Genomic DNA, 21575 nt, shown 5'->3' with positions numbered 1-21575 from the left:
AACTTCAATGTCAGATACTGCCAATTGCTGCTAAATGTCTTCGTATCATCACAATTTGTAAAATATATTGTTGAAACTGGAGAAAAGTGTAATCGTATCCGGATATAATATTTTGGGTAAATATCGAGCTGTGTTATAAAATTTTAACATTCAAGTAACATACATGATAGATATTATTGTAACAGAAATGATTATAGAATTTATTTTTATTACACCTACATATAATCTATGTCAGACTCGTATTCTAGTCCAGAGGCATGATCTGAATGTAAAAAGATGAAGTGACAGTCATACTTTGGATATTGTAATACTAGAAAGAATCTAGATCGTAACCTTTCTGGAATTTTGACTGGTTTGGATAATTTGCTTACGATTCAGGTTCGCAAAAAAATGAAACCGTCACCCATTCTGCTTTTCATGATGACACATGGCTTGATTTTTGCAGTCAGTAAGCGCATAAATTATCCCGAGAAAGAGCTCTTACTGATTTGTTTAATTACTACTGATTTTAAAAATGATTTTATTTCTTATTTTTCGAGAAATAAACAAATCGGCGAAACATTAAATTGTATTTTCTTGTAGTTTTTGAAATCGAAAGTAGATCGTCTATGTTAGAGTGCTTTGACGAAACGAAACAATTTTTTTTATGAAATGATTTAAATAATTTCACCGTAAACTTCAATGTCAGATACTGCCAATTGCTGCTAAACTGTCTTCATATCATCACAATTTGTAAAACATATTGTTGAAACTGGAGATTTTGGCAGTATAAAAGAAAGTGTAATCATATCCGGATATAATATTTTGGGTAAATATCGAGCTGTGTTATGAAAGTTAAACATTAAAGTAACAGACATGATAGATATTATTGTAACAGAAATGATTCTAGAATTTATTTTTATAATACATACATAGAATCAATATCAGACTTATATTCTAGTGCTGAGGCATGACCTGAAAGTAAAAATATGAAGTGACAGTCATTCATACTTTGAATATTGTAATACTAAAAAGAATGTAGGTAAAATTCAGAAATTGAAACATAAAATTTTCAGTTAGAAATCGCACCAAAGGCTGTATCAAGGGTTTACATTTTCAAAATTTCCTTGTGGTGATACCCCAAACCCTACTTGCAGGAGGGTGTATCCTCCCACACCCTCCCCCCATATTGCCACTTTACAGTTTGATACATTTGCCCTTTTACCAACTGCCACAATGCCCATTTCAAAATCTGACTGCAGTTCAAAGCGGGAAGGAACACCCCTCCCCACACCCACCCTGCTACCGACCACGTAAAAATGGCTCAAACATTTTTTTCAGCCCAGTCTGGGCCTGTCTGTCTACATGAATCAAAACGGATAATTGAAAGTACATAGACTTGGGGACTACTGACATGGTTTTGAAGGGGTTAACAGGTCTGAAATAGAATAAATGATGGTTTTAACTAAAAAAAACTGCATTTATTAATATTGGTTATCTTTTCCGAAATTGGTAGCTAGTCCGAGTAACTTCTCTTAGTTTCGAATGCGCAATTTTCCTGTCCGTGTAAACATTCATGACACTATATATTGACACTCAGCAACATTTACATATCTTTAAACGCAAAAGTAAGTATACTTTAAATTCACATCCCTTATAATATGATTGAACAATACCTAGCGTGTGACACGGTTATTGCCAGGCCCCTTATCTGTAAAATATCTGAACAGTTCTTTCGTCCATCCGTTACAAATTGTATGTGGCAATCCGCGCTATAAAATTTCAATATATAAATTTTCATATTCAAATTTTATCATGTGCGAATATATACCAGCCGATAATTACCTGTTTTGGTAATGCCGGAGGCAAATGTTTACTGGAAAAATATTTATAGTCCTGGGCAGTATCGTAGTGTCACCTGTCAAATTGTAGTTTGTACTTTCAACATTTTTATTTTTGCGAACCACTCTTCAATTTTAGAGAAATATATTGGGTTTAAATACTTGTATAATGTCAATCAAAGTTTTACTAGGCATCGATTGAATGTCCATTTCATCTATTGTAACAAAATCTCTGTTCAGTTGGGGAAAAAAACTAAAACCAAACTGAAACTGGTAGACTGTACTACCAGTACATCAATCATTAGCCGACTCTCAGGCCCTTCAGGCCTTTGATTTAATTTGGCTCAATATTGGAGTACTTATCGGTTCCGCAAACTGAATGCCATTACCTTGAACAATCGTGTTGACATGTTGTGAAACTGTTTATTGAAATGTGTTGTGCGCGGCATCCTGCTTTTCGGATTCAGATTTTGATGATGTCTCCAGGATTTGATCATTTGTAATTATAAGCGTACTAGGCACTTGAATGCCTAGAACAGGGTTGAAACTCTGTGCTCCCTGCAGCAACAAGGGCGGTGTCGGTGATGACTGTATCGACCGGTTAATTGCTAGATCGTTCTCGTGGATTAGTACCTGTAATTTAGGTGATTGTGGGGGTGGAGCTGAAACCTCCGCCTCAACTGTGACTGCACTAGTATTGGTACATGAAGGTGTCAGCTGCGTCACATTTTGTTCTGAGAGTTTTTGTCTTTTATTTCTATTCTTAGTTGTCGACGGTTTTTTTTTTTTCGGTTGGGTGGTTTCATCTGAAAAGGATGGCATATTAATGTAATTATATTTGTAATTATGCCTTTCTTAAACAGGGTCAAAAACATACGAGTTACATGGACTGTTAACTAAACCATGCATTGTGTTGTAGCTCTTTAGTATTTTAACCCTTTAGGTCTGTAGTGTAAGTGGTGTTTTAACTACACCACGCACTTAAATATTTAGTGTGAATATCTAGCAGATCACATAAGTAGATTAACCAGTAAATAAACAGCATGGTCGTAAATGTAAATAAGACTGCCATTTTAGATTATATCTTGTAGATACGCAAGCTGATGAAATAGTCACCATTATATTTAATCAGCAAATAACGAGAACTGTAAACTAAATATCGCAATTAAATTCAGCTGGTACCAGCGTGAACTTTAAACTAAATCGCGCAAATATATATACACTAAATAACAGCGTGAACTTTAAACTAAAACACGCAAATATATATACATTAAAATCCTTTCATGTACCACAAGTATGAACGTCCATGTTCTGTCTGGTTTAGCATATCCCTGAGCATCATGTTGAGTTCGTCAACCCGAGCATTGTACCAGATAGGATCCACAGGGTATCTGGTAGGAATTGATGATATGTTCCGGTACAAAGTCTGGAGAACAATAAATTTCTTAACTCCTATCACAAATAATAAAGAATCTACTAAGTCTGTTATAGCAACAGCAACGTTCATGGGGGTAACACTTCTATCGTAAATATCGTTTGTGACTATGACAAGTACAACAATGTTCTGTTCCCGATGATCTTAAGAATGCCCGGGTTATCCCTCTTTATAAGAAGAACGATAAAACCGACGTTGGTAACTATCGTCCTGTGTCTATTTTATGTATACTTTCCAAGATTTTTGAAAGGGTCATTTATGATCAAATGGAAGGTTACTTGAATGAGAATTTTTTTTTATACAGTTTTCAGTCGGGGTTCAGACGTGGATTTTCACGGATACCTGTCTTATCCATCTTTCAGATTTTGTCAAGTTTCAAATGGATAAAGGTAACATGGTTGGAATGGTTCTGCTGGATTCACAGAAGGCGTTCAATACAGTTAATCATAGTATTTTGTTAATGAAACTGAATGCAATTGGCCTTAATTCAGATTCTCTGGTTCCAATCATATCTTTCTGATAGACACCAGTTAGTTGCTGTTTCAGGTGTCCATTCCAATCGTGCCCCTGTAACCTGCGGGGTTCCCCAAGGTTCAATCCTTGGTCCCCTTTTATTTTTAATCTATGTCAATGATATGTCAGCTGTGGTCAAAAATAAGTTATTACTGTATGCTGATGACTGGAATTCTTGTATATGGTAAAAGTATAGCTGATATTGAGTCTATTTTATCTATGGAAATGGAATATGTAAGGGAATGGCTTATTGACAACAAGCTTTCACTCCATCTTGGTAAAACAGAGTCTATTCTCTTTGGGTCTAAGCCTAGGTTAAAGACACAAAATGCTTTAAATGTTTCTTGTAATGGTACAAACATTCAAGCAACCAGTTCAGAGTATCTGGGTCCTACATTAGACCAAAATCTTTCCGGTGATGAAATTGCACGTTCAGTGGTCACAAAGTCTAATGCTCGGTTAAAATTCCTCCATAGAAAGAACCAGTTCTTGGATCTTCATACTAAGAAGCTTTTAGTAATGTCTCTGATACAGTGTCATTTTGATTATGTATGCTCTAGTTGGTATCCAAGTTTGACCAAGTATTGGAAAAATAGGCTTCAAACTACTCAAAACAAAATGATCAGATTTGTTTTGAACATGGATAGTAGGTCTCATGTTGGGTCAGAGCAATTCAAGTCTCTAAATTGGTTGCCTGTCTCAAAGAGAGTAGATCAGATAACTCTCTGTCATGTCCATAGAATAAAGTCAGGCACTGCACCGGAATATCTTAAGGAGCATTTTACATCCTATTTTCCAGCCCATGACCATTTTACCAGATCTAGAGTGTCTGCACTTCCATCATCAAATTCTTTTGATTCTAATTATTCCTTTGTTGATACTGGTCGGTTTTCTTTGCCAGTGAGGATGGGTAGCTTTGGTAGAAAGTCTTTTGCTTACATTGGGATTGTTTTGTGGAATAGTCTCCCTCAACATCTTAGGGATATTGAATCTTCCCATTCATTTAAGCATGCCATCAAATCCTTTTTAATGCCTAATTGATTTTAATAGTCTTTTAGTTGTAGCATATTAAATTATTTTAATTGATTTAGACAGACAATATAATTCTTATCTCAGTCATTTATATTTTTTTTTATTTTTGCTGCTGTACTAATTTCATTTAAATGTAGCTATACTTACATTTTTAAAGTATTAATATTTTTATTTTCGTCAGAAGTAGTGAGTTTTCTATTTTGGCTGACAACTTTGTGATCATCTTATCCTTCACTGATCATTCCTCATGAAATATTATGTGATAAATCCTTTACTGTGATACATATATGTGATCTCAATTAGCTTTCATAAATTATTCAGTATTTAAGATTATGTATCTTGCTTTATTACTCAAAATATAACAGTTAAACACGACTTTATGTGTCATGCCGCCAATAATCAGGGACCACAATGGAAATAAGAAGAATCATTTCATCTTTTTTGTGTTATCCCTGGTATTGGTGAGCATTACATGGCTTTGCTAGGTAATATGATATAACTGTCTAATGATTTGTTGGTTTGTCACTATGTAATATTTATTATGCATTGATTTGTCATTTGTTTTATCGCTATATTGCCATGTCATGTACACTTGTGCCAAATAAAACTTACTTACTTGGACTGAAGTCTGCTACCACTTCGAGATGATTTCTTAAATCCTGCACTTTAGCTCCAGGAACCCCGAATATTGTACTAGCGGAGGTCCTTGTAAATGCATGTCAAAGCGTACGGAACTCTCACTGCTAATAAAATCTCTTAGTCTTTTTATGAATGAATGTCCAAACAATTGTATATTAACCGAGGACGCGGCCATTATATATATATAGTAACTCAGAATCTCGAGTAAACACAATCGCACGATTCCTTTGTTCAGTTTGTAATCCAGCAACAGTGCCACAAATTCCCTCAAAATTCGAATGAAAGGCGGGGTCGCCGCCCCGTAAATTTTAGTCCAAAATGAAATATGTATATTAAGCCACAATATGTCGTAAATGATTAACCTTGAAATTATGTACCTTTCGGATACTTCCAATTTAAACTTTAGATATCTGCTAGGGTTTTCTAGCCGTCTGGTAATCAATTCATTTATGAATTATGTACTCTTCAGTTAAAATATTATGCTTTAATATTGATAATAAGTTGCTAACATATAATTAATATTTGTGTTAAAAACGCAGGTATAACGTTACGTCACTTTTTTCAAATTGTGTTGTTGTTGTAGTCCCGATAAGTTTTTGAGAATAGAAGTTTCAAAGACAATGTAAAATTAAAGTGTTGCGTCAGAATATTTGGTACAGAGAAAGTAATGAATAAATTGCTTTTTTACAAATCTGTTTTAGCATACCATAAACATGATCACAAAATTCAAATGTCATCGAATATTTCAATGCCATTATCATATATGTCACTCCTCCGCTTTTACTTGTTGTTGAGAAACATAAATCAAAAATGTATTGAATAAATTGAATGAATTAAGCATAGTAGTTGTGTAAATATTGCTATGATTTGCAATCAAAGTATAATAAATTAAATTAATTAATTACACTAAACTAAATAAATTAATTATTAGACGGCTAGAGAAACTCTAACGGATAGGCTAGCAGGACTACCTGTACCCCTCCCTAATTTGAGCAGGATGGACAAAATACTCTTTTTTAATTTCTATTAAATATTCAATTAATTTCATCTAAACATTATGTCCAGGGAAACTCAGTTTATCAATTTCGCGATGTGTCAGTAAAAAAACTGATTTGACTGTAGAGCTTTATTGTTTATGACAAATATCAATACAGCTACATGGAAAAATAAATCCAAACTAAAGTGCGCGTTTAAAAGGAATTTTCTGTCTGCCTATATAAAAAATTAGTAGGATTGAGTTGGTCCGAATAGACGTTCAAGTCGTACGTCACTACTGAAAAACAATTGTGTACAAAAAGCTTGCCACTTGGGACGCCAGACCGAAGTAATAGTTTTAAAACTGTATCACTATATTGAATGATAAACATCATTGGCATCCTGAAATCACCGTAATAGTGCTTAATAATAAACGCTTTAACAATTTGATTATTTACCTATATTACCTATATACATTGTAATAAAGCCACACCACTATGTCATTGTTGTTTTTTCTGAATATATTTCAAACTTGCAATATCTAAAAGTACTAGAATAGTAACCAAAACATCACTCTGTTAAAATGATTTTCACAAAACGTTTTAGCATGAAAAGAATAGACACAGCCTATATTTCAGATGGAAAGAGGGTAGGTCATGGTCAGGGATCCAGTTTCCAGGGACACGTCCCTTTGAGGTAGTATAGAAATGGGAAGCGGTTTTGTTAACCTGTAAAAAGCACATGTCAATTAGTAAAATGTAAGTGTTTATCATGTATCGTGTGCTCAATACGGAGTTTACAAAGTAAGACCCGTTAAACAGCCGAAGTAATCCGACACTAGGATCGGGAGGTTCCGACATTTTCCGTTTACATAATAACAACTTGACACACGGCATGTTACTTCCAACACACATTTTGACGTCGCTTTTTTAAATTCTGACACCATTACTCGTAACTTGACAAAATACGCACATTTTACCTGCGGTCACGGTCACGCAGTTATTACGAATCTGCATTGGAACTGATCATATTGAAGAAACTTTATAAAAAGCGTTATTTATTGCGAATGAAAATTTAAAAACAAATGAAGGTTTCGAAGCGATTTTCTTTTCCGGTGTATTAATTCAAGAATCTCAGACGTGGGTGATTTGGAAAATAACTGGTAATATTTGTTAATATGAACGTCCGAGAGAAAAGGGAAGGAATGAAATAAAACCTTGCACAGGTATAACACACGTTCAAAATAAACAACAATCAGGTTGCATATTCATTTTCAACTGTTTCTGTAATAATACAATATTATACCAAATTTACACGTTCTTCACTTTCAATTGATATGGATAATTCTGTAAGAAAATGCAAGTCATATATATTACACAAACACATTCAAATGCGTTTACCTTACCAAATATGTACTTCGTGTCACACTATTCCCTGCACGCGGAGAAAACATAATCCTTCGTGTTTTTGTTCTATTGAATAACATATATGGTAAGAATCTATAAAAAACTTTATACCTATAGTATCAAGCGAGATTCTTTGAAGAAAACAACTAAAGTAAATAAAGGCGGTCAGCTGTTTAGAAGGGTATTATAAAATTGTGGGACAACATTTGTCGCATGACACTTTTGTGTACTTAAATACAAATTAATGGTTATAATCGATAGGTGTGATGATCCAATTAAACTCAGTTAAGACTAATAGGATGCATGAGTTTTTTATGTCGCATATATTAGACTGATGTATCATTTGGCTAAAATTACATTTTTGGTGTGTGATTTTATACATGAATATGGCTCATTTAAGGATAATCAAATGATATACAATAAAAATGTTTATCAGGTCATTTCCAGTCACGTTCAGCACTTTCTGATCAGCGCGTTTTATTCTCTCTTTAATACATTTGAAAAACAGAAAATTATATTTTCATGTTTTCTAACGAGAAATGAAATATGAAGAAATATTTAAACAATACCCATAAATATGTTCAACCGTTTTCGATCAGCGCGTTTTATACGCTGATTTATATCTTTTATGCAATTCATGTAAAATCAAAAATAGAAACGTTTGTTCAACATTTCTTTTTTGTTTCAATTGCTTAATTAAATTATGAGGAAATAATCAGATAAGTCACAAAAACATATGGCAGGCCGTTTTAGATCATTTTATGCACCGACTCATACCATGTATATTATTCTTAAAACCCCTTTAGATTGATTTTGTTCATACTTTATTTTCTTTTTTATTGCTAAATTTGGCAGGCCCTTTCTTATAATGTTAAGCCATTTTCAGTATCTCGTCATACCGGATGTATTCCCGGTGCCGTAAAAGGTGATCGGAACATGAGCACTTTTTTGCACATTACAATTTAATCATTTTAAAGTAGAATATATTGCAAATTTAAGGAATAGACGGCAGCATGGGTGGTTTTTGTTTTAGGTAATCAGTCCATTTATTCGGAACGCAAACCAAGCTTTTGATTGACTGATACGCTTCACGTTTAGATATTATTTGACTGGAGGATCACTAAGATACCGTTAGTGAAACTCTTGACAATTTTGCATAATGCTTGTATAAAGTACATATATATTGTTATTCAAGATTGCTGTCTTAAATTTTTATTAGCCGATTTGTTAAAACGTAGTTATTTCTGCATGGCTAAAAATCCAAATTGTTTAAATGATTTTTATTTAGATATCATCTGAAATGCCCCAGGAATGCCAGGAATGTAGATGCGGTGGTATAGAGCATAGGGTTTCATAATATTCCGAGGAGTCGGTCTCTGGACACTAATAAAAAATAAGTGCTATCATATTGAATTTTGCTAAGCTAGAGATATAATACAGCATTTTCTTCAGGTAGAAAAAACAAAACAAAAAACAACTTAAACATGTGTGAATTTTTAGTTTTTAACAGTTGCTTTCATTCAAAACTCAGCAGAAGGCAGGATTTTGCATTAACAGCATCAAAATTTTCCGCTAGAGCATTTGCCTTTCATAGTCTCCCAGCACTAGCCCCAAACTTTGAAAAAGCTACACCGATGTTATATATATAATACTGTGTGTACACTGTATAATTATTGGATGTATTCAACACAGGGACCTAAATTCCAGAGAGTGTTAATTAGTAAACAATTCAGAATTTTCAATTTCAAGAAACTCCTGTCTGCCGTCCATTATTTAAAAAAAACTCAAAAAATATGACAGATATTTACTTCTAAACTCTAAAGTCTTGTCGAGTATCCATTGAAATAGCATCAGTTAAAATAATTATTTGATGCGTCGCTTATTTTCGAAAAAAATAAAAAAGTTCGCGATATTCTGGGACACCCTCCTAATTTGTTATTTTTATAATTTCACATGTTGGGAAGGTTATATCTCGAAATGAACTTGTAAAAATGTACGAGAGTTGTTCATAAATTCATCTTTCGTGGGGAGCATGCCACAATGCACTAAATTGTTACAGGTGGCTAATTTATCTTTTTATTTTCAACCATATCATTTATCAATATGTACATAAATGGCAGATTTGAATAATTTTGCCAGTAGAGGTATATGTCATTTCACGTTTAATCAAAGAACTTTGTATTACATATTTCATGCACCTAAACAAAAAAGTCAATACAAAATGTACATCTAAATCCTGCTAATTAGCAGAAAAAGATAAAAAATATTTTTGGATAACTTTGAAATAAATATTTAGGCCTTCAAGTTCTGAAAAATATACTGTAAAATCTGGTAAATAAGCGTATTCGCTTATAATAATTTTAGTGACATTTTTATGTGCCTATTTTTGATATGTTCTTATATTTAAGCCAAAATTATGGTAAGGTAAGAACACTTGTCACCTGTATTTATGATAAAAAATTATCACGGTATAATACTGTTAATTACGTATTTTTGCTGCATCTGTTGTTTGTTTACCAGTAATCGGATATGCGCCTACTTTCTAGACACAATTATGGTAAGGGCAGGACACGAACTTATTATCCCATAAAGAATAACGGTAAGGCTGTATGCGCTTACTTTTGATATGCGCTTATATTCGAATATGCGCTTATTTACCAGATTCTACAGTATGTCATTCAGGGAGAGCAAAAGAAAAAATCTTGGTTCCAAGGAAAGTAACTGTCGATAACCCATACACATTTAAATGGTCCACCACTATAGAAAATTAAAAAAAGTCAACATACCTTTATTAATAAATTTGTTACTCTTTCGTTTTATAATCATCCATCTTATCCCATTATTTCTGAGCCACATTTACTTTTGTAAACAAACGCATTATGTTAATAACAATTGTTGTAAAAGTAAAAAAAAAGGAAAGTGTTTGCTTTCTATTCAATAATGGGTTCAGTGCTCTCGACCAATGAAAAGATCGTGCTCAGCAGAGCATATGATAATATAAGACGTTATACATTTAGCTATCCAACTAAAGAAATGATGTTCAGCATCAAACAAACAGGGACATTCTCTGTATGATATCATATTGGTTTACATGTGAAGTGTATTTGGATTGTATTGCAGATATCTACGGGAATACGAATAGTTAAATTACTCATTCCGATTCCGAAAGATGTAGAAACTAGTTAGCGTATACAACAGATTACATTGGTATAAACAGAAAGTATACTTTAATAGAATGATTGTCTCACTCACGCCTATCCGTTCCGGATCAACGGGTGTTCCACATAAGAATATCCGTTTACTAAACGGTATACCTCTTTTTCATTATGTCGTTTTGGAGGCACAGAAAGTTTGTACTATTGATGAAGTATGGATTTCAACCGATAATAAATATTATGCGTCGTTAGCTCCGCCAGGTGTACAAGTGCACGAGCATTCAAAAGAATCAACTTCAGACAAATCTTCGACGGAAGACGTGATTATGGACTTTATCAAATATCATCCGGATGTTGCTACAATTGTTCTTCTACAAGCAACTTCGCCAACAACTACTTCCAAAGATATAGAGAAGGTGATACGACATAGCACTTCTGGGAAAGGTTGCGTCAGTGTGCAGCCAACCCATATGAATCTATATCACGACAGCACGCCATTATGGAAGACAAGAACGACCCGACAAGATTCGAAGTTATTTGCGGAAGATGGAGGAATTTATGTCATTCATGTAGCCGATTTTCTCAAAACAAAATCAATCCCAACTTTACCTTGTCAAACAATTGTATTTCAGCACCCAGTGTGTGATATTGATACAGAAGAAGATTTTGAACGAGCCTCTGTATTGCTTCCAAAGCAGCACACTGCCTTAATTGATATTGGTGGCACATATGTTCGTTTTAAATCAAAAAACGGTACAGAACAATGGAGTACTCAAGCGTTATGTAAGTCAAAAAACCAACTAAAGTCATTTATATTGGACAAGATAAAACGGATAGATGAAAACGAGATATGTATAAGTAGTGGGGGAACTATCACTGAGGAACAAGGTCATTATATTGTTTCGAATGCATTGGAAATAATTCCTTTCTGGAAAGGTACCATTTTTCCAAAAGTCGTTGATGGAAAAATCATTAAAATGCAAAACGACGGCGACTGTGCCGTCATGGGATTGGTTCGCAAGAATAATTTACAAAAAAAGAATGTATTGTTATTAGTATTTGGCACTGGGATTGCAACAGGTTTATATGTAAATGGACACGTAGTTAGAAATGCAGAAATAGGTCAATTACTTGAACCAGAATTTTCAACAAACTTTGAGACATCGGATTCAATCAAATTAGGGAAAGAACTTTCCAAAATTAAAAACATGTTATCATTGGATGACGTGTATGTGAGTGGGTTCATCCTTAAGTATAAGCACTACATAGATAGTTTGGAACAAAATGGGGTGAAACCCGTTGATGCATATCTTAACATATGTGGGGCCTCGCAGATTTCTACTAAAGTGAAGTCCCTCACAAAAAGTACAATGATCATTGCTGAAATTGGATATAATCATCAGGGTGATCTGAACATTGCAAAGAAACTTATCCGTGAATGTAAAGATACTGGAGTGGATGCAGTTAAACTGCAAAAACAAGATTTGGGACTAGATGGACGTTTTACACCAGCGGTCTTGGAAAGTCCATATGTATCAAAGAATTCTTTCGGTGAAACATACGGTGATCATCGAGCTGCTTTAGAATTATCAAAAGAAAATTTTTCTGCCCTGAAATATTATGCAAGAGAAATTGGAATTGCGTTTATAGCCAGTGGCCATGATAAGCCATCATTTGACTTTTTAGAAACGCTCGACATTCCGTATTACAAAATAGGCTCTGGTGATATTGGTAATCTTGAATTAATTAAGCATGTTGCGAAAAAGCGTAAACCAGTGTTACTATCTACAGGTATGTCTGATTTGACGACCGTGGAAAAAAGTGTACGGGCTGTGTTAAAATACAATAACGACCTAACACTACTACAGTGTACATCAAGTTATCCATTGCCAGACGATGAGGCACAATTGGATGTCATTCGTACGTACCAACGGGTTTTTCCGAATATTAAAATAGGGTTTTCAGGTCACGACCAAGGAACACCGTTGACCCTTGCAGCTGTGGCAATGGGATGTGAGGTAATTGAAAAACATGTAACATTAGATAAACAAATGAAAGGTTCTGACCACATTGCCTCTTAAGATATGAAAGAATTAGCAATGCTCGTTCAAGACATTCGAAGAATTGATTCTGCGAAAGGAAACGGTATCAAGTGTTTCCAACCTTCTGAACATGCGTGCAGGCAAAAACTTGGAAAACGCCTAGTGTATGTACGTTCAATTAAAATAGGATCCATAATAACACCGAAAGACGTCGTGGCAAAAGTGAACTTTAAAACGGATCTCGATGTATCAATATGTGATACAGAATGGGAGTTTCGTGAGTTACTGTTCGATGTGCATAAGAATGAAAATATGCAAACAAAACATTTTAAATCTGTATCAGGTAACACTTAGGAAATAAGAATGTGCACCGATTTTTAAGAAAAAGTATAGTTGATATCTGGAGAAGTTATAACGGATACTAAAGTATCAAAATGAGTGTCAAACATGCATTTACAAATATATATATATATATATATATATATATATATATATATATATATTGCCTATACGAAAATTATCAACTACGGTTTCATTTTCATATGCAAAATACATCGTTTTGACCAAACAATGAAGTTTTAATATTACTGAGTACAGCGGACGCATTTGAACCTTCTTTCCCCTTTGATCGATATGGCTATGTACTCGAAACTGAATTGAAAGCCTTATTTGAACTACAGTTGCCCTCCCTTTAAACATAAAATATATGCCATATTAATGATGCCATTAATACATCTATTGTAAATGCAGTTGGATGTCAGACGTTTGTTTCAGATGAATCCAATACTGTGATTACAGTAAGTATGTTAACATGTTGTGCATATACGTTCCATTGGACGGTGGAATTACAACACACCTTTTGGATGTCAGACAAAGATACAAACCACGTACCATTTACAACATCCCACGTTATTATTGTATTGTCCAGAAACTACAGTTTCCAGCGACCTGAACTTGACATTTTAAAGGTCCGTCTTCTACATTTTATTAGTTTTGTTGTAAGTACAGTAAGTAGGTAAACATGTTGTGCACATACGTTCCATTGGACGGTGGAATTACAACACACCTTTTGGATGTCAGGAAAATATACAAACCAAGTACCATTTACAGCATACCACGTAATTATTGTAATGTCCAGAAAGTACAGTTTCCAGCGACCTGAACATGACATTTTATATGTCCCTCTTCTACTTTTTAAGTTTTGTTGTAATAACGTAACGATACCCACACAGATTGTGGTTTAAAATCAAATAGACAATCACATATTTTGCCATAATTAAAGGCAGATCCAGAACGTGATATAGGAACAATTTAACGTTCACTTTTTACGATATTTTCTCAGTACTCAAATTCAATAGACATTCTAGGAAATGAATGTGAGCACTCGTGGTGGACTGTACGTCATGTATGTAGTTGCAAATAGGTATCTTGTTCGTTAAAATGTTTATTAGCGTATATCATTAAAAGGCCAACCAAACATTTTTCCCTGAATCTAACTACGGTAAAGACTTCACGGATGTCACTGATATTGTACAGGTCTACGACACACTCTTTCTAAGATCGCAGCTGTCGTATAGCCATTTTTTTCGAGGAATGAGATCATACAATGTATCTACCGAAGAACCGAGTAATCATTAGTATACTTAACAGCGGGTACATTGATCATTTGTAATCCTAGTGAAAGTCAGACAGTCTTTCCATTGAAATTAGGAATTAGTGCAGAAATCGTGTTAGAGAAAGTCAGCGCACTTTGGACAACCACTCACTACATTTTTTTAAAGTAATGTGTACAATATTTGTGATATGATATCATTGTAGAAAGCTCTAAGCATTATGTTCTTTTCGAGCTCTCTTTTATAAAACAACGTCACTTTTTAAAGGCTTAGAACACCTTATTGAGACAGAAATCTATTTTACTATATTCCATTTATGAAAGAGTTCAGGATTACATTCTTTTCAAGAGTTTCAGCATTAATAAGTTTCTACTGATCTTTATTTCCCTCTTCTTATTTTAGCACTCTAAACAAGCAGGCTTTAAAGAAAAAACGAAACCTAAATTAAAGTTATTAACATCATCTCGCTTAGTTTGATATCTTTATTGAACAGTAAATTGTATACTTTTTTTTACGAAAGAGAATATATTTCACGTTAATAAATTCAATTAATGAAAGACATGTAAAAGGTATTTTAAAGTTAGAAATAAAAAAATATTTAAATTATCTTTATCATCGTCAAGTGTTGACAAACTAGTTGTTTGAGCTTTCTGAGGACTTTTTTGAGGCAGAACATTTTACATTTGATTGTAAAAATTTCATGTTCCGTGTGTTACTTACTATGTTATATTGAAATTAAATCAGGAATCTGTTTTACAGACTCGCAAAATATCGCAAATTTACAATGATAAGGCTTTATCTGAAAAAATGACCAAAGTGGGAATCTTGAATATTTCAGTAGCATCTAATTTTCAGCGAAATGCCGTATAAAACTTCTGTAAAAGACCTGTGCTACACGCCAAATGCATACATAGATCTTAACAGAAAGGCAAAGTTTGTATCTACTAATATACATGTATAATACTGTTAACTTCGAAATAGTGAAAGGGCATATTTATCAAATAAGTCCTCGTTATTAAACATGATTTTGAAGATTCCGATATTTGGCAGATAGTTCCATAATACTCCAGTTTGAGTAGATATGATGAATAAACGTTTTAAAAATATGAGATACTGTGTTAATTAAAGGTGTAAATATAATTGGTGTAGACTTTGAAGGGCATTTTATGCTAGTAAGCATCTCGTTGCCCCTAAATAAATATACTAAATATATGCCAAGAAATTTGAAAATAAACAATAAAATCAGTTTGAAAATTAAAGAAAAAACAAAAGAAATCTTAAATTGTGTAAAGGATGCGTGTGTTTTTGTGTGTGTGTGTGGGGGGGGGGGGGGGGGGGGGGGGGGGGGGGGGGGGGGGGGGGGTATGGGTTTGTAAACGCGGCCAACTGGGTTATTTCACACAAATTTACACACAAACGTACCGGGAATACGCCACGAACCGGGGAATTCCCCAGTTCAATCTAACAATACCACGTTAATCCTGACTTTGAAATTAGTCATTACTCGAAATTTGAGCCTATTCTGTGCGATAGAAATTTATTCCCCTGTTTGCAGGTTCTAGCCATACATATATCTCACACACAATTAGAATTTTACCAAAGTGTGTAATCTTCGCCATTTTCTGAAGTACCCCGGTTAACCTGTATACAACACCTAGTACGTACACAACAAGTTGAAATAATTACCACTGATTTAACATCTGTTTTCGTCATTTTAAGCTTATGGGTGAAATAAAAATGTTGATCAATTTAATTACTAATTAAATATGTTCTTACATTCACAAGACAATAGTATATATTTATGTTTCCGAATATCTTGTCCGGCTTATTGATTTACCATTTCGCTTTAATTTCTATGCTAATAAAATGATTTGGTAATAGAAATACTAAATTGAGAATATTATAATATTTAGGAGCATCACTCAAAACATACAGTTTACCATCAATATATATTCATTTTACAAATTTTTAACTTCAAGCGCTACTTATATATGCATTGTTTTTTTCCGGAAATATCTGTCAGTATTAGATCTACAACCTTTTCACAGCGGTTAGTGCTATTTATTAACAGACGACACCACTACAATTATGTTATAAAATACAGGGTATGTTACTGTCTGCATTTTTGTGTGCCTTTTATACTGTTAAGCGTGCTGGAAAAGCAACAAAAAAGTTACTTCATTCAACATACCACAGAAATAATTGAATGTAACATCGCCCCCAACACTGTCAGTTTCATGGTAACATTCGTCCATAACATTCATGCTTATGATTTTGGTCTGGATACTAATACCTTTCAAATAACTATGCTGCATTTGAAACAACGGCTACAATGTGTATGTGTCATTACCTCCTACGACGTTTATATAATCGGATGTCTAAAAGTAATGCAATTATCTATGTATTTTCAAGAGTACAGTGGCGCCTGCGAGTTTGTTCCCCGAGTTTGCGTGATAACGCGAGCAACACGCGTGTTGAAGGCGAAACGTGAAACGTGTTGCACGGTTAGAAACGCGTGCATAAACGAGAATAGTTATTGCGCATGCTCAGCGTGCAGCGTGCGCTGTCGCGCAAATAAATGTTCTCCTGCGCATGCCCAGCGTGCCAAACCGAGAAGGTTAAATGCGCATGCCCAGCGTGCAAAACCGAGCAGGTTAAATGCGCATGCTCAGCATGCAATGGATTTAAGCGTTTTAAAAAGTATATGGATTCATCGTCTTACGGTTCTAGTTTGAAAGATGATATTTCTTTCAAATTTTATGTTTGATTTGAAATTTAACTTTTTGATCATTTCCGTAAAGAATTTTTTGTAAACAGTATACCAGGAAAGTAGTGTAGACAGGATCTAGTACGTCATAAAAAGACGGCAGTTCCACTGCATATCAAAGCAGCGACACTGAAATTCTACATCGCCAAGAATTGGATTCGCCTTCCGTCAGTATTAAAGTGTTGAAATGTTACTAGATCTATAGTTACGCTTGATTTTATTGAGCACTATGTACAGTATGATAAACACAAATGTAAAATATACTTCAGTATATCTCTCATAATTTCGCGCATTTGAAAGATTTTTAATACAAGCGCGCAACTGTAATTACAATCAAATTGACTAACAGTGGTGACTTCCCTTTAATAATTTTACACCATTTGCTGTCAACGAAGGTGTTGAAAATATGAAATATTCATGTTGGTTTTACTAGTTCTACGGTAGGTACTGTACCTCATTTAACTTTTTCAATGTATGTATTCCATTTTCCATGATGTTAAGCCTCCTAATAGTAATACCAGTGCTAACAGGGGCATAGATATTACTCAAGACGTAAAGTCAAGGGAAGCTGTTTTACAGAACTTCACCCAGTAGAGCACACACAGTAATTAACAGATCATATACATATCAGTATATCGCCTGTAAATTTATATATCTACACATCTTTTAATCAATATATCGGTAAGTAAAATTGTTTACAGGGCTCCAGATAAGATGCGTATTAGCGTAAATTACGCTTTGAAATAATGCATATACGCATGTCTGATAATTTTAAAGCGTATAAAAACGAATATGAAATACTGTGAAATAATTAATATTAATTTTCGTGGATTTCGTGGTTGAGTCAATCCACGAAACTCAATACCAACGAACAAGTAAAATTCCCATTCATTTTATGTTAAAAAGTTGAAATCCACGAATTCATATCCCCACGAAAGTGCTGTTTTGACCAAAACCACAAAATTTCATGCCAACGAAATTAAATGATTTTACAGTAACAGAAACGCACGCAATGACTTTTTATTGGCATAAACAAAATCTGAATCGTCCGGATGCTTTATGTAACAGAGCACAGTCGTCATTAATCTTTGATTACTGATTTCTGATTTTTTTTTTTTTCACATTTATAAATTTTCAGGAGTAAAATTACTTCTAATCAATTTCAGATTTTACCATTTTACTCATTCACAAAAAAATATGTTGAGTAAATACTCATTGGCCAAAAAAATCTGGAGCCGACTGTTTAGAAAGAAATCACAGTCAAATCCACACCTTTAAACGTACATCTGGGGTTTATTTTTGGTTACACCCGCATATAAATTTGTGAAGTTTCAACTTCGAACGCTGCGAATTTTGCCTTTGGGGACATGTTTTCAAAGAACTATGCAAGTGACGTACTTTAGGGTTATAATATACCCCAAAAATAAGTTGACAATTCGTTTCTCTGCCTTTCTTTCAATTCACCGGAAGCATTTTGATGTTGACCGGTACTTTTCCATCATTTATTTTAACAAGCGCCATGATTGATGCTGACAAAGAGATGTTATTCATTACTAAGAAGCTGCTGATGAAATTTAATGACCATGTTGTAAACCAGTCAGTTGTGACCTTCACCACGGAAAAGAAAGGAGAAGAATTTCGACATTATTAGTTGAATAAGTTATATGTTGACATATTTATAGAATTTGAAACTGTGGGGATATTGCCCATATCTTTTCCGCAGCCTTAACGTAATAAAACATATTAGCGTCTGATGGCCCTTTCACGCTTCCATAGAATCAACATTTATTAAACAAAATTAATTTTGAAAATATTTCTGAAATGTCTAGTTCTGCAGTTCTCAAATTTGGTTATATCTTACATCCAAGGCATATACTGACACATCAAAAACAACCTTTTGAGCGTATTGATGAAGTTCCAAAATTATCAGTGTACCCTTGATCCGTTACGGACCCATTTGGAATTTGTGTTTATTTGAGCTCAAATATGATTTCGTAGATGAAAAGCTGACGTGCCGTACTAAAGCCCGGGTAATTTCAGTTTTAATTTGTTAGAAAGTGCTGAAAATTGACTCTCCAAATGCAAAAAAAAACAAAAAAAAAACAAAAAAAAAAAACAGAAGTCCATGAGCGTCCAGATGGGGTGACCCCTGCGCGTGACCCCTGACTATCTACGAATCAAATATGGCTTTCGTTTTCAAGTTGAGCATTTCTACTTTCATTTTCTTTTCTTCCGGAAATAGCTGAAGGTCGAGTGACATCATTTTCTGTGTTGTCAAAACATATATATGCCTGGCGAGATTGCATAAATATGTGCTGGCCGTCCTAACGTTATGAAAATAGATCTCTATATTTCCTAGGATCACATCAAATTGGACTAGCTCGGATCTCTACTCTAGACCGAATTCCGGTATTATATGTCATGGTATAGGACTTTAATATTAAAACAAGGAAAAAGTATGTAGACGGCCGGGTAGCTCAGTCAGTAGAGCATCAGAACGGTATTACGAGGCCCCCGGGTTTGAGTCCCAGTCTGGCTGCACATTTTTCTCACCCTTTGACATTTGGTGCCCAGCTTTGGACGGTGATGGTATTACACTGGCTAGTCTCCTACGCCTGTAATTGCTTATATATACTTAAGTACCTACTGAAAAAAAATTCAAGGACGAATTTCAAAATGGTGGGGAAATATATCACGGTATAGGACTTGAATATTAAAACGGGGAGAAAGTGTGTAGGCCAGGTAGCTCAGTCGGTAGAGCATCTGAAGGGTATTCCGAGGCCCTGGGTTCGAATCCCGGTCTGACTGCACATATTTCTCACTCTGTGACGTGTATAACCAGTGTTTAAAGTAATTGCTCTACTAGTAATAGTTATGACTAGTTGTCATAGAATTGTCATTACGGGTTGTTTTTGTAAATATTTCATCTACAACATTAGCTCTCGCTCAGGTTTAAAGTATACTTAAATATGTAATTTTATCTGAAGAAAAGTCTAATTGAATAAAGATAAAAAAAGTCCCTCAGTGAAAAGGAATGAAAAATTCTGTTTTAAAGCCTTACTTGATTACAGGCTGATAGATAAAATCTATAACTCAGTGTAAGTTCTGTAACTACCATTTGTTGTCATGAATACAGTAGATTTGTTTTGAGTGAATATTAACATTTTGGAATTGACTAAAAAGGTCGTTATCAGCTTAGTAGGTTAAATGTATATTTGATGCAGTTTTGTTTGTTTTTTGTTTTTTTTGTTACAGATGTGTGTGTCATTCCACGACTGAGCACTGTAAGGTCTGGCAGCAAAATAAAAATATATTCAAATGGATCTTATGCTGTGTCTCACATCTGACGTCATACTAGAAAAGGGTATAATCATATCTTTGTTACTATTGCTTATCATGCTTATATCTTACTGTAACTTCACATAAACATTGTCCAGCATACAAGCAAAGTAAAGAATGTGCAGGGGCAGGGACCATTATACATAAGGAAAAGGTCACCAAGGTGTTATATTTAGGTTATTTTTAAGGCTAAAGTTTTTCGACAACCTTTGTTTTTCTGTCATATCTTTGTTACTATTGCTTATATCTTACTGTAACTTCACATAAACATTGTTCAGCATACAAGCAAAGTATGTGCAAGGGCTGGGCCGGTATACTTAAGGACAAGGTCACCAAGGTGTTATACTTAGGTTATTTTTAAGGTTAAAGTTTTTCGGCAACCTTTGTTTTTCTGTCATATCTTTGTTACTGTTACTTATATCTTACTGTAACTTCACATAACATATAGCATAGCACATTGCATACAAACAAAGTATGAGTTGGAGCTGCGCCCTTATACCCAAGGTCACCAAGGTGTTATACTTAGATTATTTTTAAGGTTAAAGGTTTTCGGCAACTGTTGTATTTTCTGTCATATCTTTGTTACTGTTACTTATATCTTACTGTAATTTCACATTAACATTGTCCAGTGTACAAACAAAGACTGTGCAGGGGCTGGGCCCATTATACTTTACTGCAACATAAGATAAAGATTTGAAACTTAAGATGAATCTCTATCATCATCATCTGCATGTGTGGTAACAAACCCCATAACTCTGATTTGTATTTTTGACCAAATTATGCCCCTTTCATACTTTAATTTTTTGACAAATTTTGTTTTCTGGGCATAACTTTGGTAC

Source organism: Mercenaria mercenaria, chromosome 13 (assembly GCF_021730395.1).
Source record: "Mercenaria mercenaria strain notata chromosome 13, MADL_Memer_1, whole genome shotgun sequence".
In the NCBI taxonomy this organism is placed as follows: domain Eukaryota; kingdom Metazoa; phylum Mollusca; class Bivalvia; order Venerida; family Veneridae; genus Mercenaria; species Mercenaria mercenaria.
The sequence above is the reverse complement of the archived record's forward strand: the minus strand, read 5'-3'. Positions refer to the sequence as shown.